Source organism: Cervus canadensis, chromosome 33 (genome assembly GCF_019320065.1).
Source record: "Cervus canadensis isolate Bull #8, Minnesota chromosome 33, ASM1932006v1, whole genome shotgun sequence".
NCBI lineage: Eukaryota > Metazoa > Chordata > Mammalia > Artiodactyla > Cervidae > Cervus > Cervus canadensis.
The window spans coordinates 5,549,967-5,568,514 of record NC_057418.1 but is presented as its reverse complement, the minus strand read 5'-3'; positions in this window follow the sequence as shown (position 1 = coordinate 5,568,514).

The window sequence follows — 18,548 nt, the reverse complement described above, 5'->3', positions numbered from 1 at the left end:
TTTCCTCTATTTCTTTGCATTGATCACTGAGGAAGGCTTTCTTATCACTTCTTGCTATTCTTTGGAACTCTGCTTTCAAATGGGTATATCTTTCCTTTTCTCCTCTGCTTTTCGCTTCTCTTCTTTTCACAGCTATTTGTAAGGCCTCCTCAGACAGCCATTTTGCCTTTTTGCATTTCTTTTTCTTGGGGATGGTCTTGATCCCTGTCTCCTGTACAATGTCATGAAAGTCCGTCATCATTCATCAGGCACTCTGTCTATCAGATCTAGTCCCTTAAATCTATTTCTCACTTCCACTGTATAATCATAAGGAATTTTATTCAAGTCATACCTGAATGGTCTAGTGGTTTTCCCCACTTTCTTCAATTTAAGTCTGAATTTGGCAATAAGGGGTTCATGATCTGAGCCACAGTCAGTTCCTGGTCTTGTTTTTGCTGACTGTATAGAGCTTCTCCATCTTTGGCTGCAAAGAATATAATCAGTCTGATTTCGGTGTTGACCATCTGGTGAGGTCCATGTGTGGAGTCTTCTCTTGTGTTGTTGGAAGAGGGTGTTTGCTATGACCAGTGTGATCTCTTGGCAAAACTCTGTTAGGCTTTGACATGCTTTATTCCGTACTCCAAGAGCTTCCCTTATGTCTTAGTTAACAATCAGGGGATGTTAATATATCATTAGAACATTAAAAAGAATTGAAAAATAGATTATTCTTTAGTATTACTAAATTAAATTCTTCCAGCCTTTTCTTGCTAAGACCCTAAAATAAGGGTGTTTCTTAAAGGGCTAAACAGCATAATAATTTCTGGATCACTGGTACCCAAGTGGGAAATGAGGACAGAGGCTAAGTTGCCTTGTCAGAGGTGATGAAGATTTCCACCACCATCTGATTGGAGGAAGCATCACATCCTTCTTCCTCTGGTTGAGACCTAAATTGGTTTCCCTCTCCCACTCTGCAGTATAATTATCAAGAATCATAGTTTTCATTTTGTTAATAAGCAGACTTTTGTCAAAGGTTTTAAAATAGTAACCACTGATGTTTCTAATTTAAAAAGTAACACTTTTTATTGTAATGATTTTAGAAAAAAATACAGGCAAGTTCAAGGAAGGAAAAATAAATCACCCATAATTTTACCATCCAGATATAATTATGGTTAGTAGTGTGATGAGTTGGCTTAATGTGAGACTTACTTGATTAATTTTAGTCAAAAATCATAGTGCCCAACTTTTCTACATTATGAAGCAAACAGTTTTGCATTGGAAAAGTACAATATACATACAGCAATCTTCTCACATGAAAATGGTCCCCATTACCATTTTTATGTGTTTTAACCGAATCAGCCAAAGGCTGATAATAGAGAAAGCTGTAGTCTGAAAAGTCACATTTATTGACTTTTTTTTTTTTAACAACAATGGAGACCACAAACCACAGGAACCATGGGGGTGTCTCACCGAGGAAAGAAAGAAATGGGGTTATTACAGGATTTAAGAGAAGCAATGCTTTGATAGGCTCAGAGAAAAGCACAGCTGTAGATGAAAGAGTCAACATGAAGTCTGGTCTGCAAAGTAGACCCAGAGTCCTTTTTCCTTGAAACCACAAAGTGAAGATAGATGTGAAATGATGCGTCCAGAAATCCCTTATCTGAAACTGCACATGGGTTGGACGTCAAGGCTGCTTCTCTGGGTCAAAGGACTGATATCTTTCCAGCTAGAAGAATGGGGCACTTTATTGTCATTCTTAAGATTTCAAAAAGCAAATTTTCTGACTGTCTAGACATTAGAAAGCAAGATTTTTCAGTTAGACAGTAGTGTCCCTTGAAGAAGGAGCTATTACGACATTTATAGCTGCAACACAGCCCTTGGGAGAAACGTTTTCTGTTAACTTAGCTGCTGTTTGATCTTGATCTGTACCTCTCATTCCATTCCACTTGGATGAGTGGCAGTACCTTCTCAGTGAGAGCTCATTTTTATTTTTTCAGGAGTTTTTCTCTGTTTTTGTTTTTTTTTTTAAATTCTTGAGTTTTTGTTTCTTTTGGTCTAAATTATGGCAATTTTGTGTATCCACTTATGGATCAATTATTTTATATTTAGTACTATTTTATTAGACTTTTTATTTAATTACCTAGTCTTTAATACACATGATTTTAATAGCTGAATAGCAGGCCCTCTTATAAATGGACCAAAGATCACTTCCAAATCCAAAGTGGTTATTGCCAATTTTTAATTATCATCAATTCCTAATTTTATTTCAAGTTATATTGTGACAGACATCTGCATGAATATAACTTGATGTAAGCAACTACTGGGTCTGTTTTTCTAGTATTTATTATTAATTTTTTATTGGGTGCACCAGATCTTCATTGCAGTATGCAGGATATCCAGTTGCAGCATGCAAACTCTTAGTTGCCTCATGCGGGATCTAGTTCCCTGACCAGAGATAGAACCCCGGGCCCTTTCACTGGGACTGTGGAGTCTTAGTCCCTAGATCACCAGGAAAGTGTCTACTGGGCCTAAGTTTAATTTTCATTTTTTGTATTATTAGTTTGGATTAAAGTTTTCCTATGTTGATTACTAATTCCAGCTGACACTTCTGTTTTTTCAGAAACTTGTCCTCAATGAAATATTAAGGAGCTTAGAGTGTTTCTCATCAAACCATATTAACTCTTTACATTGTGAAAATACTACGTATTCAAATACTGATTTACTCTGTGGTAATAGGTGTTAACTAGACTTACTGTGGTGATCATTCCTAATCTATACAAACACTGAATCCCTATGCTGTGCTAACATGTCTGTATCTCAGCTTCTTAAAAGTTAAAATATTGATTCTTTATCACGTTAGCGGTAATTATTTTGTTTCTTGTATATAGTTTACAACAAGTCTTTGTGAGGCTGTTCTTTCACTCTTCTGAAATTCTTAACTACCCCAGAACCTAAAGTTGGCAACCAGAAATCTAGGTCATCAGGTTTCAGTAATCACCTACTGATGACATCAGTAATCTGTTACAAATTAGAAGTGCAGCTTTGGATCATCGTTTCTTTAAAAAACAAATTCTAACAAATTCAAAGTTCTTCTATAATGTTGTTCCTCATCTTCCAGTGTTCTTTCTTAAGAGCAATGAACAGACTTACAATTATGTCACATCGTAACAGGATATAGCCAGTAAAACCAAAGCCGCCAAAACCCACGGACATGGTGACTGTGAAATACTATAGTGTTTTTCCAAGTGCGATTCATGTTTTGTATGTATCTCAGACAAGGAAGGGAAAAAAGACTGAGTTAAATCATAATATATCCTAAGGCTGGATCAATGAGCAACTCAAGAAAAGAAGGCTTAACACAGAAACACTTGCTACAATTTAAAATATTCATTCTGATCCCTTTTTCTCTCCTATGTGCTTTATTTTGTGTGTGTATATTAAGTTGCTTCAGTGGTGTCTGAGTCTTTGTGACCCTATGGACTGTAGCCCACCAGGCTCCTCGGTCCATGGTATTCTCCAGGCAAGAACACTGGAGTGGGTTGCCATTACCTCCTCCAGGGGGTCTTCCCTACTCAGGGATTGAACCCACATCTCTTGTCTCCAGCATGGCACACGGATTCTTTACCACTGCGCCGCATGGGAAGCCCTGCTTTATTTTAGGTGTGGGATAACATCATTCCCACATTGCTCTTGGGGCCATAGTTAATTTGAATAGTTACCTCAGTGATTTCTTTAAAGCCTGTGTCATTGCAGCTGTTACAGTGATTTTAATTTGTCCTTTCCCCAAATTTCTCTGTTCCCTCCATTCTTATCACTGTTAACTGAATATACAAAGTTCAAGAACTTGAAATCTCAAACATCTTATCTTCATTTTTTAATGCCCTTGATTCATTTAATCGTTTAATAATTGATGGGGTAAAAACGGCCTTGGTTGAAAATTCACTTTGGAAAACCACATGAACTAATAAAGGTGAGGGCTGACTTGTGGAAAGGGCTAAACTTTTGTGCTAAACTTCAATATTTCTCTTATTTCATGCCAAACTTGAGAGCTACACTGTTCAAACAGTGCAGATAAATTGTGTTTGCAGAACGGATGATAACCTTGCAAATCAGGGGTCACCGAAAGCATGATAAACAAACATGACGAATGTTTGGTTGGGGTGGGCAGGGTGGACAGTGAGCCTTCTCAGTCTATATCCAGGGATGTATGGCATGTCAAAGCCATTCTTAAGCCCTTCCTCCTAACTTCAACCTTTTTACACAGATGGAAGAAGCTTAATGCGACCATCTGGAGTGGTCTTGAAAAAGGAGGGAGAAAAGACATTACAAAGAAACAAAATAAGTAGTTTAAGTCTGTAAAAGATGCATGAGGAAGTTTGTCCTAATAGCCTCCTTTGTTGACATCGTGGGATACCACTTGGCCCACCACCTCTGCCTAAGTCTTTCTTCTTGTAACTTCTTCCTGATGATCTGACAGTAAGAAGCCCTAGAAATTACATTTAAATTGCTTTTACAGATTAATTATGTAAGTGGTGGGTTCACTTGCATTGTTTTTCTTTAATTTCATAGATCTATTTGAAGTCATGGTAATAATGACTACTAGGTATTAGTCAAGAATAATGATAATCTTATATTTTAAGAAAATTAAAAAGACAGTCACGTACAGAATTAAGAACTGTTAGCATTTGTTCATATTTGCTTTTCTTTCTCATCAGAGGAAGAAAATATCACAATGCAGTTGAAATTTCCTTTACACCAACTTCCAGTCTCATTTCCTTTCTCTTCCCCAGAGGCAACAATTACATTTTCATTTCATCTCTATGTATATTAGCATCTCCCTATTTTGGAGAGATATTTATATACCTTTGTGTGACAGAGTATCTCTAATTTACATAAATAGTAATAGATGGATATACCTGGACAAAAATATTAGGTTTTAAAAAATTTATCCAAGACAAAATGAGCTATTTTATAGATATTATGTATAAAATTTTATCTCTTTTAACTGCTATGTGGTATTCAGTTGTACAAATATATAATTTATGTATTTCTCTTTGACATATTTTGAGTGTCAAATTCTTGTTATTATGAGAAATCCTCAAATAAATATGCTTGTATATGCTTCCTTTGCTTGCATGCAAAAGATAATTCACAGAGTACACAGGAAGTGAGTTATTAGGTTGTAGGTGAATACATTTTCAAATTTACTCAATACAAACAAATTTAGCTTCATAGGAATTATATCAATTAAGCTCTATTAGTGATTGTAAATTCCTGTTTCTCCTCATTTTGACCAATATTCAATATTGTCATATTTCACAATCTTTGTCAATCTGAGGCAAACTGTATTATTTGAATGTTCCCTTCCCTACTTGGGCTTCCCGGGGAGCTCAGCTGATAAAGAATCTGCCTGCAATGCAGACCCCAGTTTGATTCTTAGGTCAGGAAGATCTGCTGGAGAAAGGATAGGCTACCCACTCCAGTAATCTTGGGCTTCCCCAGTGACTCAGCTGGTAAAGAATCTGCCTGCAATGCGGGAGACCTGGGTTTGATCCCTGGGTTGGGACGATCCCCTGGAGAAGGGAAAGATTGTGCACTCCTGTATTCTGGCCTGGAGATTTCCATGGACAACAGTCCATGGGGTCACAATGGGTTAAACATGACTGAGCGACTTTCACTTTGCTTCCCTACTTATCAGCGTAGTTGGTTATCATCTCATGTTTATTCACCATTCAGGTTTGTTTTTGCTTTCCTTTCTGAAAACTGTCTATTCGCTTCCAAATTTGCTTGGAAGGTTTACTGTTTGCACTTAGGAAACAGAGGCTCAGAGAAGCCAAGTGATTTGATCAAACTCATAAAACAAAAGGAAACCTCGAGCAGGATTTAACCTCAGCTTCCCCCTTCAAACCATTTCTCTTTTCCCAACACTTCTCCAGACCTCGATCAATCCATTTTAAACCTTTTTGTCTCACTGTCCTCAACCTCCTCATCTGGGATGATTATCTAAGACACTCACGAAGAAAGTGACTTGTCTGTTTTGAGGTTCTGGCAAATCCTGTCCAGAACAGTGACCTGGTGGTGCCCGGAATCCCTCCAGGATCTAAAAGCTTTTCTATTTCCAGTCAAGCTTTCACAACAATCCTTTAAGTTATGCACTATTATCACCATCCTTTTATGCACGAGCAGTTACACACTTGTTTATTGTGACCAGACCAGGAAAGGAAACCAAGAAAAGCATTTAAAGATATTCTAAGTCAGAGGAAGACTGATCAGATTTGTTTAGGAAAACCTTTCTGGAGAAGATGAAAATAAGTGTCAATGACAGTTTCTTTCTTCATTCAACATTCCCCCAGATTCATCCTTTGTAGAGTCGCAGGGCAATGTAACTGGAAAGATCTTTCATAGTATATTTTAAAATGTTTTGTCTCTCTTCTGTAAAGAAGCTGAGGTCATTATCTAATCTACAGGAGTTAAGTAATTAATTACAAGAAAGCACTGGCAGTCACCCTAGCCAGGACTAGGAGGCTAGGATGTATGCTGGTTGCAGAAGAGTATGAACACATTTCAAAGCATGATGAAACTTCATCTTGTGAGCTTTTCAATTGAAAAATTTTTTTAACAAAGACTCTCAGTTAATAAGGAACATAGCCCTACTCCAAATCTAGATAAAGCAAAGATAATGGTTTAAACTGTCTTTGAGTGAGTGAGAGTGTGTGTGTGTGTGTGTGTGTGTGCACGTGTGTTTAGATCTGCATGCAGATCTAATCTTCTGCATGCAGTTGTACGTCTTTTGATTTCCCAGCAGTAAGAATCCACTTTCCCATTCTGATATATATCATCCAATCCTGATACCTTTTTGAAATTGGAGACTGATCCTCCTCCTCACCTTCCCCTCAACCTTATAGCTCCAGAAAAAGGAACAGGTTAAGTATGACCAGTGGAAAGTGGAGTTTATGATGTCGGAGGGTGTTAAGAAGGACAGAGAGAAGAAAGACCATCCCTTCTGATTCTGATGGCTTGTGAGAAGTAGAAAGGGAAAAAAGCAAGGCCCTGGTAAGACACAATGCTGCAGCTCCTCTCTGGCCGAAGTCCTGGAAGGAGGGGCAAGAGAGTGGACTTGAAGAGCAGGGCCCTTGCCCCTTTCCATTTGGAAGTGTAGGAGAGGCCATCCTACAGGTGGTCCCCGCTTCCTGCTGAGACAGGCAGACAGAAGACCTGAGTTTGACTCTCCCAAGCCATCCTCAGTGTCTACATGGCATGGATGGGATCCCAGAATCTCCTGAATGTCCCAAAGGGTGTTCTGCAATGAGTCAGCCTTTATCTAGATACTTGATGGAAGAGATCACCATCTTTAGCATAAAGAGACCCTGGACCTAGAATGGGAAACACAACAAAAATTTCAAGGGCTGACCACAAGAACAAGAGCTGAAGAAGAAATGAGTCAATAGGCAGGGTTTACCACACTAGCAAGGGCTTCCCAGGTGGTACTAGTGGTAAAGAATGGTAAAGAAACTGCCTGCCAATGTAGGAGACACTAAGAGACTCAGATTCATCTCCAGGTTGGGAAGATCCCTTGGAGGAGGGCATGGCAACCCACTCCAGTATTCTTGCCTGGAGGATTCCATAGACAGAGGAGCCTGGCGGGCTACAGTCCATAAGGTCATAAAGAGTCAGACACAGCCGAAGTAACTTAATACGCGCACACCAGGCTAGCTAAACAATGCAAAAACAGGCCTTGAGCTTTACTGATTGCACATTTCAGCAATGGACGCCAGAAGGACCCTGAGTTGAGTAAGCCCTCTAAATTCTCAGACACTGTTTAAAAAAGAGGAGTGAGGGAGAAGCAAATCTAAAATATAAAACACAAAGACATTTGTGGAATATGATAACTGTAGTCTCTTCAATAAAGTCATCAGATTACACTGCATTTACTGAACATGTCTAAAACACAGTTTTCTCGATAACCAGGGACACTCTTAAAGAAGATTAGACCTATTTTCAAGATGAAAAGTATCTATATTTTCTCTGCTTATCTAATTGTAATGTGAGCAATTTTCAATACAATGACTTCAGCTTACATGGAAAGGGAAAGAATTGACCCATAAGGGCCTGGAAATAGATAGCACTTGAAGCCATCAGGTAATCCAGGCACCTGTGTGTTTCTCTTCCATCCTCTGTCCCCCTCCCAGCTTCATGTTCACATAGCTCCTTGTTTGGCCAATCAAGAAAACCATCCTTCAATCTCAATCCTAATCACAAACCCCATAGGTAGTGAGTCAGAGTCACAGAAACTAAATATGGCTGCTGAAGGGCATCCCTGGGCAGCTGAGAGCATGGTTATTACAAAACTGAGCTCATCATCATGGTTGTCTACTAGTCCTTACCTTTTCTTTCTAACTTAACATTAAAATTGGCTCATATAATAAACTATTTCATGAAAATATTTTATGCATATGTCTGCATAATTGTCCATTCCCCTCTTGTTGGTTATTTCATTTTTAACCCCAAGTATATTTAGTATTATATAAATACTATTATGTTGAAATGCTAACACAAATTTTTGTCCTCATATTTGATTATTTCCTTAGGACCATATCATACAAATGAAAATGCTGATTCCTAAGAATCTGGAATTTTTAACTATGTCTAATAGTGAAAATTCTTAAACTCTTATTGTTTATAAAATATCATTTATAAATAATGGTAGTAATTGTCAAATATCCAAAATATTCACTCTTATATATATGGTAAAATTATTATATTAATTAGAATTTGTAAATTAGTATAAATTGACATAGTTTTCCATTTCAAAATGTAATATTTTAGGGTTTGTGATTGTGATTGTCTTTTGGTCACATAGAATTTATTTTAGAATTGCAAGTATCAAAAGCTGACACTTTTTTAAAACTCAGTAAGTTCTTTTCAATTCGAGACTTTGCTATAAATATCTGCAAGTACCACGCCTCATTAGTCAAGGCCACGAAGATGCTTAGCTTTGGAGAAAGCATTTCACAGAGTAAAGCATCACCTGTGTAAACATGAAGGAGTCTGCAGCATCTACGAGAATAAAAGATACACACAGTTGAAAAAGTAAACACTTCAGGATCTGTCATAGGCAGATATAAGCCCCAAAAGGAGCATGAAGCATGTTCAGGAGGGAGAGAACACTGGGCCACTAATAGAATACATGTTAATGCATCTCTCATCTAACATCTTCCCTCCCAATTAGACAGGCATCCTGCCTTGTTTATCTACTTATCCTTCGTCTAGAATGAGAATTCAATATGTGTTTGTTTTTTAAAGATTTTTTTGATGTGGACCATTTTTAAAGTCTTTACTGAATTTGTTACAACATTGCTTCTGTTTTATGCTTTAGGTTTTTTGTGATTTTTTGGTCATGGGGCATGTGGGACCTTAACTCTCTGACTAAGAATTGAACCCTTACCTCCTGCATGGAAGGCAAAGTCCCTCAATATGTGTTTGTTGACTTGCTCAGTAGACCGATGACCAGATGGACAAAGGGATGGTAGTGGACAAAGGAGCACCTGAGTCGTGCTCCTTAAGGAGCTGGGTGACAACTGTACTTCTCATGGTCAGACATAGAAAGGAAACCTGCAAGAGAAAGGAGGGGTGTCCGGTCTTCTGAACCACTCCTTTGACCTTTATTATCCTTGGAAGGACTCAACCATGGATAGGACGGATAGAAGCTGGATTTTTCCACACCTGTACATCCATTGTCTTGCACTGATTGACATTTTGTATCTGTTCATTTATACCATGGTGAAGAGGCCAGGCTCTGGATCCAGCGAGGTGATTATTAACCCCTAAGGCTCTAGACTTCATCTACAAAACAGGGATAATAATAGAACTGACCTCATAGTGAGGCTTGAAAGAGAGAAGGAAGAATGGTGCTCAGCCTAGAGCCAGGCCCATAGAAAGCATCAGTCAGCCCCAGCCGTCATGACATCCAGAATCAATATGATTGTTGCTCTGTCACTTTTCACATTTTCAAATTTGTATCTTCAGCTTTTTTTTTTTTTCAGGTCAAAACCCCATGCTGACTCAACGGAGGGAGGTTGATTTAAAATGGAAATGACATTTGATGAATATGTTTATTATCTAAGATTCATGAAATGCTGAAAAACATTTTTAAAAACCTAAAATTTCTTTCCAGCTGGATTCAAAAATTCTCCCGAGGTTGTATGAAAACCTCTAGAAAAATAAAGTCCTCTGGAAGCATTTTCAGCCTCCAGACCTTTATAAAGAACATGCATCTACTCTCTAAAATCGTCATTTGCTTGGACATAAAATATAACCTGTGTGCATGTGCTAAGTTGCTCAACTGTGTCTGATTCTTTGCAACACCATGGACTCTAGGCTGCCAGACTCCTCTGTTCATGGAATTCTCCAGGCACAAATACTGAAGTGGGTTGCCATTTCCTCCTCTGCGGATCTTCCCGATCTGGGAATTGAACCCATATCTCTTACGTGTCCTGTATTGCCAGGTGGGTTCTTTACCACTAGCACCACTCGGGAATATAATCTAACCTACATTCTTTTTAAAAGATAAAAAGGAAACCTCTATCACCCTTATATTTTAACCAATAACCCACTGAACATTCCAGGTAATGTATGTCTACATAAATTACCTTCTGAATAAGTTGTAAATCTGGGCTTCTTAAGATAGTAGCTGTGGCCATTCTCTTGTTAGTAGCACCTCACCAGAAAATCTTGCCAGAGAAGTAAAGGTGGTCAAGTTTTGTTGATCTTTCCTCAGCTTTGATGCCGTGGGCTGCTATCAAGTACAAACTCAGTTCAGTTCAGTCGTTCAGTTGTGTCCGACTCTTTGCGACCCAATGAATCGCAGCACGCCAGGCCTCCGTGTCCATCACCAACTCTCGGAGTTTACTCAAACTCATGTCCATCGAGTCCGTGATGCCATCCAGCCATCTCATCCTCTGTCGTCCCCTTCTCCTCCTGCCCCCAATCCCTCCCAGCATCAGGGTCTTTTCCAATGAGTCAGCTCTTCTCATCAGGTGGCCAAAGTACTCGAGTTTCACCTTCAGCATCAGTCCTTCCAATGAACACCCAGGACTGATCTCCTTCAGGATGGACTGGTTGGATCTCCTCGCAGTCCAAGGGACTCTCAAGAGTCTTCTCCAACACCACAGATCAAAAGCATCAATTCTTCAGCACTCAGCTTTCTTCACAGTCCAACTCTCACATCCATACATGACCACTGGAAAAACCATAGCCTTGACTAGATGGACCTTTGTTGGCAAAGTAATGTCTCTGCTTTTTTAATATGCTGTCTAAGTTGGTCATAGCTTTGCTTCCAAGGAGCAAGCGTCTTTTAATTTCAGGGCTGCAATGACCATCTGCAGTGATTTTGGAGCCCAAAAAAATTAAGTCAGCCACTGTTTCCACTGTCTCCCCATCTATTTCCCATGAAGTGATGGGACCAGATGCCATGATTTTAGTTTTCTCACTGTTGCGCTTTAAGCTAACTTTTTCACTCTCCTCTTTCACTTTCATTAAGAGGCTTTTGAGTTCCTCTTCACCTTCTGCGATGAGGGTGGTGTCATCTGCATATCTGAGGTTACTGATATTTCTCCCGGAAACTTTGATTCCAGCTTGTGCTTCTTCCAGCCCAGCGTTTCTCATGATGTACTCTGCATATGAGTTAAATAAGCAGGGTGACAATATACAGCCTTGACATACTCTCTTTTCCTATTTGGAACCAGTCTGTTGTCCAGTTTGAACTGTTGCTTCCTGACCTGCATAAAGATTTCTCAGGATGCAGGTTAGGTATTCTTTGGGATTGCCTTCTTTAGGGATTGGAATGAAAACTGACCTTTTCCAGTCCTATGACCACTGCTGAGTTTTCCAAATTTGCTGGCATATTGAGTGCAGCACTTTCACAGTATCATCTTTTAGGATTTTGAAATAGCTCAACTGGAATTCCATCACCTCCACTAGCTTTGTTCATAGTGATGCTTTCTAAGGCCCACTTGACTTCCCATTCCAGGATGTCTGGCTCTAGGTGAGTGATCACACCATTGTGATTATCTGGCTTGTGAAGGTCTTTTTGTACAGTTCTTCTGTGTATTCTTGCCACCTCTTCTTAATATCTTCTGCTTCTCTTAGATCCATACCATTTCTGTCCTTTATTGAGCCCACCTTTGCATGAAATATTCCCTTGGTATCTCTAATTTTCTTGAAGAGATCTCTAGTCTTTCCCATTCTGTTGTTTTCCTCTATTCTTTGCATTGATCGCTGAGGAAGACTTTCTTATCTCTCCTTGCTATTCTTTGGAACTCTGCATTCAAATGGGAATATCTTTCCTTTTCTCCTTTGCTTTTCACTTCTCTTCTTTTCACAGCTATTTGTAAGGCCTCCTAAGACAGCCATTTTGATTTTTTCCATTTCTTTTCCATGGGGATGGTCTTGATCCCTGTCTCCTGTGCAATGTAATGAACCTCCGTCCATAGTTCATCAGGCACTCTCTATCAAATCTAGTCCCTTAAATCTATTTCTCACTTCCACTGTATAGTCATAAAGGATTTGATTTAGGTCATACCTGAATGGTGTAGTGGTTTTCTTCACTTTCTTCAATTTAAGTCTGAATTTTGCAATAAGGAGTACTTCAGTATTCTTGCCTTGAGAACCCCATGAACAGTATGAAAAGGCAAAATGACAGAACACTGAAAGATGAACTCACCAGGTTGGTTGGTGCCCAATATGCTACTGGAGATCAGTGGAGAAATAACTCCAGAAAGAATGAAGGGATGGAGCCAAAGCAAAAACAATACCCAGTTGTGGATGTGACTGGTGATAGAAGCAAGATCCGATGCTGTAAAGAGCAATATTGCATAGGCACCTGGAATGTTAGGTCCATGAATCAAGGCAAATCGGAAGTGGTCAAACAGGAGATGGCAAGAGTGAATGTCAACATTCTAGGAATCAGCGAACTAAAATGGACTGGAATGGGTAATTTAACTCAGATGACCATTATATCTACTACTGTGGGCAGGAATCCCTTAGAAGAAGTGGAGTCGCCATCATGGTCAACAAAAGAGTCCGAAATGCAGTACTTGGATGCAATCTCAAAAACGACAAAATGATCTCTGTTCGTTTCCAAGGCAAACCATTCAGTATCACGGTAATCGAAGCCTATGCCCCAACCAGTAATGCTGAAGAAGCTGAATGGTTATATGAAGACTTACAAGACCTTTTAGAACTAACACCCAAAAAATATGTCCTTTGCATTATAGGGGACAGAATGCAAAAGTAGGAAGTCAAGAAACACCTGGAGTAACAGACAAATTTGGTCTTGGAGTACAGAATGAAGCAGGGCAAAGGCTCATAGAGTTTTGCCAAGAGAACACACTGGTCCTAGCACACACTCTCTTCCAACAACACAAGAGAAGACTCTACACATGGACATCACCAGATGGCCAGCACCAAAATCAGATTGACTATATTCTTTGCAGCCAAAGATGGAGAAGCTCTATACAGTCAGCAAAAACAAGACCAGGAGCTGACTGTGGCTCAGATCATGAACTCCTTATTGCCAAATTCAGAGTTAAATTGAAGTACAAACTACACTCTTTGAATTCAAACTATAACTTCAACTATTGATTTTAATAGAGAACTAGCTCCTTATGAACACAAGTGTCGGGGCCTCTGGGAACATTCTAACGTGTCTCTGATGACAATGTTTACAGAGAACATAAGGTTGCCCCTAGGGCCCAAATCACTTGAGATCACTTTTGATGTGCTGGATGCATACAGAACAAAACAATAAGCATTCTTCCATGTGCAGGCAAAGTGATTCACTGTCACAAAACAGGAATTCTCTTAACAGAGCCTGGCCCTGCTATTTATAGCCTAATTAGAAATAAGAGCTAAAGCCCAAAATTTCCAAAGCACAAGCTGTAATTTTTGGAAATTAACTTTTAACATTTTGATCTATAACTCATTCAGTTAACTAAGAGTACATTTTACAAGTACAGAAATTATCTAATCAGAAGTTGTATTAATTGAAAGTTTATCTCTGAGAATACTTGGTTGGAGGTTTTTTAATGGCATGAAACAGTCTTGTTTACACTGATTTTGAATTTTTTTTAAGATAAAAATCATAGTCATTCTCTGGGACAGTGTTTCTCTATCTTGGGTTGAATGTAGATCCCTTGTAAATGATTAAATTATGCTGTACTTGGTACATACAAAATAATATATAAAACAAAAGATGCAAAAGGCAAAGGAGAAAAGGAAAGATATACCCATTTGAATGCAGAGTTCCAAAGAATAGCAAGGAGAGATAAGAAAGTCTTCCTCAGCGATCAATGCAAAGAATAGAGGAAAACAACAGAATGGGGGAAGACTAGAGATCTCTTCAAGAAAATTAGAGATACCAAGGGAATATTTCATGCAAAGGTGGGCTCAATAAAGGACAGAAATGGTATGGATCTAAGAGAAGCAGAAGATATTAAGAAGAGGTGGCAAGAATACACAGAAGAACTGTACAAAAAGACCTTCACAAGCCAGATAATCACAATGGTGTGATCACTCACCTAGAGCCAGACATCCTGGAATGGGAAGTCAAGTGGGCCTTAGAAAGCATCACTATGAACAAAGCTAGTGGAGGTGATGGAATTCCAGTTGAGCTATTTCAAAATCCTAAAAGATGATACTGTGAAAGTGCTGCACTCAATGTGCCAGCAAATTTGGAAAACTCAGCAGTGGTCATAGGACTGGAAAAGGTCAGTTTTCATTCCAATCCCAAAGAAAGGCAGTGCCAAAGAATGTTCAAACTACCACACAATTACACACGTCTCACATGCTAGCAATTAATGCTGACAATTCTCCAAAGCAGGTTTCAACAGTACGTAAACCATGAACTTCCAGAGGTTCAAGCTGGTTTTAGAAAAGGCAGAGGAACCGGAGATCAAATTGCCAACATCCGCTGGATCATCAAGAAAGCAAGAGAGTTCCAGAAAACATCTATTTCTGCTTTATTGACAGCCTTTGACTGTGTGGATCACAATAAACTGTGGAAAATTCTGAAAGAGATGGGAATACCAGACCACCTGACCTGCCTCCTGAGAAATCTGTATGCAGGTCAGGAAGCAACATTTAGAACTGGACATGGAACAACATACTGGTTCCAAATTGGGAAAAGAGTACATCAAGGCTGTATATTGTCACCCTGCTTATTTAACTTATATGCAGAGTACATCATGAGAAATGCTGGGCTGGAAGAAGCACAGGCTGGAATCAAGATTGCTGGGAGAAATATCAACAACCTCAGATATGCAGATGACACCACCCCTATGGCAGAAAGTGAAGAAGAACTAAAGAGCCTTTTGATGAAAGTGAAAGAGGAGAGTGAAAAAGTTGGCTTAAACCTCAATTTTCAGAAAACTAAGATCATGGCATCTGGTTTCATCACTTCATGGGAAATAGATGGGGAAACAGTGGAAACAGTGTCAGACTTTATTTTTTGGGGCTCCATAATCACTGCAGATGGTGAATGTAGCCCTGAAATTAAAAGACGCTTGTTCCTTGGAAGAAAATCTATGACCAACCTAGACAGCACATCTAGACAGCAGACCAACAGAGACACTACTTTGCCAACAAAGGTCTGTCTAGCCAAAGCTATGGTTTTTCCAGTAGTCATGTATGGATGTGAAAGTTAGACTATAAAGAAAACTGAGAATCGAAGAACGGATGTTTTTGAGCTGTGGTGTTGGAGAAGACTCTTGAGAGTCCCTTGGACTTCAGGGAGATCCAACCAGCCCATCCTAACGGAAATCAGTCCTGAATATTCATTGGAAAGACTGATGCTGAAGCTGAAACTTCAGTACTTTGGCCACCTGATGTGAAGAACTGACTCATTGCAAAAGACCCTGAAGCTGGGAAAGATTGAAGGTGGGAGGAGGAGGGAACGACAGAGGATGAGATGGTTGGACGGCATCACTGACTCTCCAGACATGAGTTTGAGTAGGCTGTGGGACACACAGTCAAGAATTCTGGAGTTGCGGGTGAGGGACACAGGGGCTGAGGGAAAGGGGAGAGTTAAAGATGTTCCAGAATTTCTGGCTTTAGGATAGAAGTGAATGAAGCTGTCATTACCTGGAGGGAGAGTTCTGGCAGAGGATCAGGATAGCGGATTTTCCAGGGGCCTGGGGTAGAAGATGAGGAGCCTGCAGATGGACTTCATCATAGTGGAGCCATGTTCGAGTTCTTAAGTTAGGTAATGGTTTCATTTAAAAAAAAAAAAATAGTTTGCAACTTACTTCATTAGTTAGTTCAGTTACTCAATCGTGTACAAACAACTCTTTGCGACCCCATGGACTGCAGCCCACCAGGCTCCTCTGTCCATGGAATTCTGCAGGCAAGAATACTGGAGTGGGTGGCCATTGCTTTCTCCAGGGGATCATTCTGACCCAGAGACGAACCCACATCTCCTGCATTGGCAGGCAGATTCTTTCCCCATGTGCCACATAGGCCGACACTCTAAATTGTCCCCAGCATCCATTGTCTTCTTTTTAGTAAGAGAACCAGCCCCACTCAGCCCTGGATTTAATAGGACACATGACACCCAGCTAGTGACCACTTTTGTCAGTCTCCCATGCCATTAGATGTGATGCTGTGGCCAGATTTTTGTGACTGGATTGTGAGAAAGAGCAATATGTGCAACTTTAACTTAGTGGCTCAGATGGTAAAGAATCTGCCTGCAAAGTGGGAAACCTGGCCCATGGGTCAGGGAGATCCCCTGGAGAAGGAAATAGTAACCCACTCCAGTATTCTTGCCTGCAGAATTCCATGGACAGAGGAGCCTGGTGGGCTACAGTCCATGGAATCATGAAGAGTCAGACACAACAGAGAGACTAACTATAACTTTACTTCCCCAGAAGTAAACTGATTGCCCTTTGCTTCTTCCTTAGGGCTGGAATGCAGAAGTGGGGCTAGAGAATAATCTTTAACTGTGTGGATGAGGATATGGGAAGGCTATAAAATGGAAGGAACCTGTGACTATGACTGTCCAGGTGCATATGGATATTTGAACAGGTTAAGTTGTGTATTAGTCAGGATAGTTTGGGTGATGTTGTAACAAACAACTCTCAAAGCATGGTGGCTTAACACAACAGAGGTTTATTTTTCACTTATGCTCCATGTCCAACCCAGATCAGTAGAGTGGCTCTGCTCAGGGACCCAGCCTAATGGAGGGCTTCATCTGAATATGCTCTTTAACGAACACACAAGAGGCCAACCGTGCTCTGTTGCATCACATCTCCAGCTGGGAGTCAACCACATTACTCCACTCAATGCAAGTCACACAGTCTCACCTCATTCAAAGAGGACTGAGGATGGGTAATTGTGTTCACAGAAGGAAGAGAAACCCAGAATATCCGTGACTAGTCCTAAAGACTCTTCGCTTCTGGCTTAGTATATCTTAGCTTGTGCTCCCCCAAAAAAGGTAAACTCTCTTTCTCTTGCTCAAATGTTTACATGATATTTTTTGTTTCAAAATGTATATTTTAAAAATTTCACAGTGTCAACATACAGGCTGCCCAAAGTCACACCTAACACACAGACCCATCTCAAAACTCATTACTGGACACTCCTTTGCACTCCAGAGAGAAGAAATTCAGTTTCACACCCCAGAACACTGACTCAAGCTAACCTAACCAGGAAACCTTGACAAGCCAATCGTCTAACCCCACCCACTGGGAAAAACCTCCACAATAAAAAGGAACCACAGGCCTCCAGAATACAGAAAACCCACTCCAGACACAACAATCTAAACAAGATGAAAAGGCAGAGAAAATACCCAACAGGTAAAGGAACATGAAAAATGCCCACCAAGTCAAACAAAATAGGAGGAGATAGGGAATCTTCCTGAAAAAAGAATTTAGAATAATGATAATAAAAATGATCCAAAATCTTGAAAACAAAATGGAGTTACAGATAAATAGCCTGGAGACAAAGATTGAGAAGATGCAAGAAATGTTTAATAAAGACCTAGAAGAAATAAAAGAGTCAATTAAAAATGAATAATGCAATAAATGAGATCAAAAACACTCTGGAGGGAACCAAGAGTAGAATAACAGAGACAGAAGATAGGATAAGTGAGGTAGAAGATAAAATGGTGGAAATAAATGAAGCAGAGAGGAAAAAAGAAAAAGAATCCAAAGAAATGAAGACAACCTCAGGGACCTCTGGGACAATGTGAAACACCCCAACATTCAAATCATAGGAGTCCCAGAAGAAGAAGACAAAAAGAAAGGCCATGAGAAAATACTCGAGGAGATAATAGCTGAAAACTTCCCTAAAATGGGGAAGGAAATAGCCACCCAAGTCCAAGAAACCCAGAGAGTCCCAAACAGGATAAACCCAAGGCGAAACACCCCAAGACACATATTAATCAAATTAACAAAGATCAAACACAAAGAACAAATATTAAAAGCAGCAAGGGAGAAACAACAAATAACACACAAAGGAATTCCCATAAGGATAACAGCTGATCTATCAATAGAAACCCTCCAGGCCAGAAGGGAATGGCA